A 5,000-nucleotide genomic window follows, 5' to 3' on the forward strand; every position below is an offset into this window, starting at 1 on the left:
TAAATTATTAAATAATATTAAATTAGACAATATTAGACAACAATAGCCAGTTACTCTAGATAAGGACTCGTTACTCGCAAATTGGTTGAAGAAAATTGCGAACCATGATAATGATGCTATTGACTATTATGAGATATTGATTATGATAATATTGATATGATAAAGTTGGTATAAAACTATATCAATATGAGATAAATTAATAGTACTTGAATGTTGATATTTTCTTGTGCTTTCTATTTTTCATGTTTTATTATTTATTTTATTTATTATTTTTTTTTTATTCATTATTTTCATTCAAGAGGATATGATGTTTAGGATATTTTTGAAAGTACAAGGAAATACAGGATATAGTTTAATGAAGATTATTTTTCTTCGCCTTTTTCGTGCTTACTAAAACACTTCTTTTTTATATAACATTTTCATCTTATTCTTCATTTACAGTCCGAATATGTGGTTTTCTTTCATGGTACTCCTGGCTATGTAGTTTCTATGTTGCAATTGATATGCATTGGTGGGTGATATCAGTGTCTCATATGGCATTGTGCATTGCAGTCTGATACAATATATACATTCTGTTATACTTTTAATTTTATCTTTTCTCTTATCGGGCACTTCACTGGATTTATTTCTTTTAATTTCTTCTCATTATGTTAAAGCTAATAACCCATACAAAATAGGAACATAATGTCAGACACAAGATTTGTACAAATCAGGTTTATTTCATAACACAGATAACTGACGTCATGGTACACAAGATATGATATGCACTACGGCACAATCAACACAATAATAAAACACTGTAAGGACACAAAGAAACCAGTATTAACTCAGTCGATCCCGGTCTGTATGTATGCACCAGACATCCCGGTTATATGGATTGGTTTTCCTATCAGCAGTCCCCAGTAGTGGTTATACAGGGACATAGCCTGTAATGGGTGGGCGTGGTAACCTATGATAATTGGCTCTTTTGAGGGTCAACTTAGCTATGTGTAGAGTATCAGGCTCACGATAGACATACCTGATGCCTCATTACTAGAATGTGTATGCGTGTGATATTTGTATATTGATGTATTTGATATTATATATAAACATAATGCATTATCCTTATAATCTCAATCTTTTTTCCCTCTCCCTCTCCCTATCCGTCTTTCTTCTCTTTTCTCCTTCCCTTACTCCCTCTTCTTCTATGTCTCCCTCTCCCTCATCTCTCTCCTTCTCCATCTCCACTTCCCTCACTCCTCTTCTTTCTCTCTTGTCCTTTTTCCATACCTTTTCTTTCAAACTTACCTTCAGCCTTCTCCTTTCTTCCTCTCCCTCTCTCTCTCCTTTTCCCCCGCCCTCTCCTTTCTCCCTCATCCTTCTCTCCCTCCGTCTCCCTCATCCCTCTCCTTACTCCTTTCCCTTCTCTCTCACCCTGTCCCTCATCCCTCTCCCTCTCCTTCTCCCTCATACTTCTCCTTTCTCCCTTTTTTTCTCCCTCATACCTTCATCCCTCTCCCTTCTCCCTTTCCGTCTCCCTCTTCCTCATCCCTCTCCCTCTCCTTTCCCCCCTCCCTCACCCATCGCTTTTCCTCTTCTTGTTCTTCCAAACCTTCCTTCTCACTCTCCCTCTCTCTCATCCCTCTCCTTTCTCCCTCCCTCTAACTCACTCTTCTTCTTTCCCCCTCATCCCTCTCCTTTTCCCCTCTCTCTCTACCTCACTCCTCTCCTTTTTTCTCCCTCCCTCTCCCTTTTCCCTCTCCCTTTCCATCTCCCTCTCCTTCTCCCTCTCCCTTTACCTCTCCCAAATCCCTCTCCCTCATCCCTCTCCCTCATCCATCTCCCTCTCCTTTTCCCTCTCCCTTTACCTCTCCCTAATCCCTCTCCCTCATGCCTCTCTCTTTCCCTCATCCCTCTCCCTCTCTCTCACCCCTCTCCTTCTCCCTCTCCCTCTGCCTCTCCTTCACCTTTTCACTCTCCCTTTCCCTCATCCCTCCCCTCTCCCCTCTCATTCTTACTCTTCCTCTCTTCCTCTCCCTCGCCCTCCTCCTTCTCCCTCTCCCTAATCCCTTTCCTTTTTCCCTCTCTCTCTCCCTCCTCCCTCTTCTTCCTCCCTCTCTCTCTCATTCCTCTCCCTCTCCTTTTCCCTCTACCTCTCCTCCTCTCTTTCCCTCTCCTACCTCTTTCTCCCTTCTCCCTAGCCCTCTCCCTAATCCCTCTCCTTTCTCCCTCTCTCTCTCTCTCATCCCTCTTCATCCTCCCTCTCTCTCTCATACCTCTCCCTCTCTCTCTACCTCTCCTCCTCTCTTTCCCTCTCCTACCTCTCTCTCCTACTCCTCTCCCTAATCCCTCTCCTTTCTCCCTCTCTCTCTCCCTCATCCTTCTTCATCCTCCCTCTCACTGTCATCCCTCTTCCTATCCTTCTCCTCATCTCTTTCCCTCTTCCTCCTCTCTCTCCCTTCACCCTCTCCCTCTCCCTCATTCTTCTCCTCTCTTCCTCTCCCTCTCCCTCTTCCTCATCCCTCTCCTTTCTTCCTCTTCCTCTCCCTCTTCCATCTTCCACCTCCTTCTCTCTCTCTCTTTCCTCTCCCCCCTTCTCCTGCTCCCTCTCTTTCCTCCCACTCCTTCTCCCTCTCCCTCTCCTTTCTTCCTCTCCATCTCCCTCTTCCATCTTCCTCCTCCTTCTCCCTCTCCCTCTCTTTCCTCCCACTCCTTCTCCCTCTCCCTGTCTTTCCTCCCACTCCTTCTCCCACTCCCTCTCTTTCCTCTCACTCCTTCTCCCTCTCCCTCTCCTTCCTCCCTCCCCCTCTCTTTCCTCCTTCTCCTCCCTCCCTCTCCCTTCTCCCTCTCCCCCTACCTCCCCATCCACGGAGCAAGGAGAACCCGAAGCTAATGCATGATACACAAACACCAGGAAAAGCTGGATGCTGTACCGTATTATTCGCAAGTTCGTAGCATAACTCATATGTACTTTTGCCAGCTGAATCCCCGAGAGAGCTTGGCTGGTTGGCTGCTCGTGATGGGATATATGCAAATAGATTTACTTGCGTGGAATAATAAAAAAAAAAAGGAGTTTGTGTGTCTATTCAAACGTACAGGGTGGCTCATTCTGATGGGTAATTTTGATATCGTGATATTGTGTTTGTTTGTTTGTTTGTTTTTGGCTTATGAGTGTTGGTTATGTTATGGGTTATTGTGTTTGTTTATAGTCTGACGTGTATATTTTTGGTATTTGTTAGGTCAGTATGTAAAGGTTGTATTCAGATGGTAGTGGTTCAGGGGCGTGGTTTAACAGTGTGTATGAGAGGGGGGGGAGGGGGGGGAGGAGTGCTTCCAGAAAAGGGATGATGGAACTAATCTTTTTTTCATGAAGTTATAGGGTCGAAAATTGAGTGTGGCTTTGTCTGCGAGGTTAGGGTTGGGTGTAAAAATCATCATGTGAATGAATAAAAGGAGGAAGGAGTGAATGAAAAAAGATATGGATATGGATTTAAGTTTGTTCTCTCCCTCAGTCTCTCTCTCTCTCTCTCTATCTATCTATCTATCTATCTATCTATCTATCTATCTCTCTTTATTTTTGTTTATGTGTATTTTTTTAATTATATTTCTCTCCTTCGCTCTCTCTCTCTCTCTCTCTCTCTCTCTCTCTCTCTCTCTCTCTCTCTCTCTCTCTCTCTCTCTCTCTCTCTCTCTCTCTCTCTCTCTCTCTCTCTCTCTTTCTATTTTTCTCTCTTCCTTTCATTGCCCTTTTCCCTCTCTCTCCTTCCCTTACTCCTTCTATCATTCTCCAGCCCTTCTCTCCCTCTCTCCCTCATTTCATCCCTATCCCCTTCTCCCACTCTTCTCTTTCCCCCTCCCCCTCCCTCTCCCCCTTCTCCCTTCCTCTCCCTCTTCCCTTCTCCTCCCTCATCTCTCTTCCCCTTTCCCCTTCCCTCTCTTTTTCTCCCCCTCCCCCCATCCTTTCCCTCTCTCCTCTCTCCTCTTCCCTCTCTTTTTACCCCCCTTCTCTTTTCCCTCTCTCTCCCCTCACCCCCTCCCTCTCTTTCTCCCCCTCTCCCCCCTTCCTCTCCATCCTTCCTTTCTTTTTCTCCCCCTTCATTCCTCCCCCTCCCCTCCCCCTCTCCCCCTTCCTCTCTCCCCCCCTTCCTCTCTCTCTCCTTCTCCCCTCTCTCTCCTCTCCCCTCTCTCTTTCTCCCTCCTCTCGTGAGAAAAAGAGCAGCTGCGTCGACCCTCGAGTTTATAGTGTTGTGTTAATGGAGATGTTATTTTTTTTCTTTTTTTTTTTTCGTTTTTTTTCTCTTCCTCGAAGGCGCCATACATCTGTACCAGGGCGGGGGAGGTGGTGTCTTGTGAGGAGGACTTGGCTCGAGGGGGAGTTTCTCTTCGTGGACGTTCTCGAGGGGGAGGGGGGTGGGGGCGCTTTGGTTTTTGTTGTTGTTGTTGTTGTTGTGTGGGTTGTTGTTGTTGTTGTGTGGGTTACTGTTGTTGTTTTTGTTTTTGGGTTATTGTTGTTGTTGTTGTGTGTGGGTTGTTGTTGTTGTATTTGGGTTGTTGTTGTGTGGGTTGTTGTTGTTGTGTGTGGGTTGTTGTTGTTGTATTTGGGTTGTTGTTGTGTGGGTTGTTGTTGTTGTGTTTGGGTTGTTGTTGTATTTGGGATGTTGTTGTGTGGGTTGTTGTTGTTGTTGATCGGGTTGTTGTTGTGTGGGTTGTTGTTGTTGTTGTTGTATTTGGGTTGTTGTTGTGTTTGTTATTGTTGTTATTGCATTTGGGTTGTTGTTATTGTGTGGGTTGTTGTTGTTCTTGTTCTATTTGGGTTGTTGTTGTTGTATTTGGGTTGTTGTTGTTGTTATATTTGGGTTGTTTTTGTTGTGTTTGGATTGTTGTTGTGTGGGTTATTGTTGTCGTTGTGTTTGGATTGTTGTTGTGTGGGTTGTTGTTGTTTTTGTTTTTGTGTGGGTTGTTGTTCTTGTTTTTGTGTGGGTTGTTTTTGTTTTTGTGTGGGTTGTTGTTGTTCTTGTTTT

General features: G+C 44.6%; 1 protein-coding gene across 3 annotated transcripts in view; it reads right to left on the bottom strand.

Moving 5' to 3' along the window:
• Positions 1-5,000, bottom strand: part of LOC122263048 (glutamate receptor ionotropic, NMDA 2B) — a 786,594-nt gene that overhangs the window by 742,447 nt on the left and 39,147 nt on the right. The gene's annotated exons all lie outside the window — the stretch shown is intronic.

Source organism: Penaeus japonicus, unplaced genomic scaffold, assembly GCF_977035675.1.
Source record: "Penaeus japonicus unplaced genomic scaffold, GWHDUDI00000001_assembly GWHDUDI00000022, whole genome shotgun sequence".
In the NCBI taxonomy this organism is placed as follows: domain Eukaryota; kingdom Metazoa; phylum Arthropoda; class Malacostraca; order Decapoda; family Penaeidae; genus Penaeus; species Penaeus japonicus.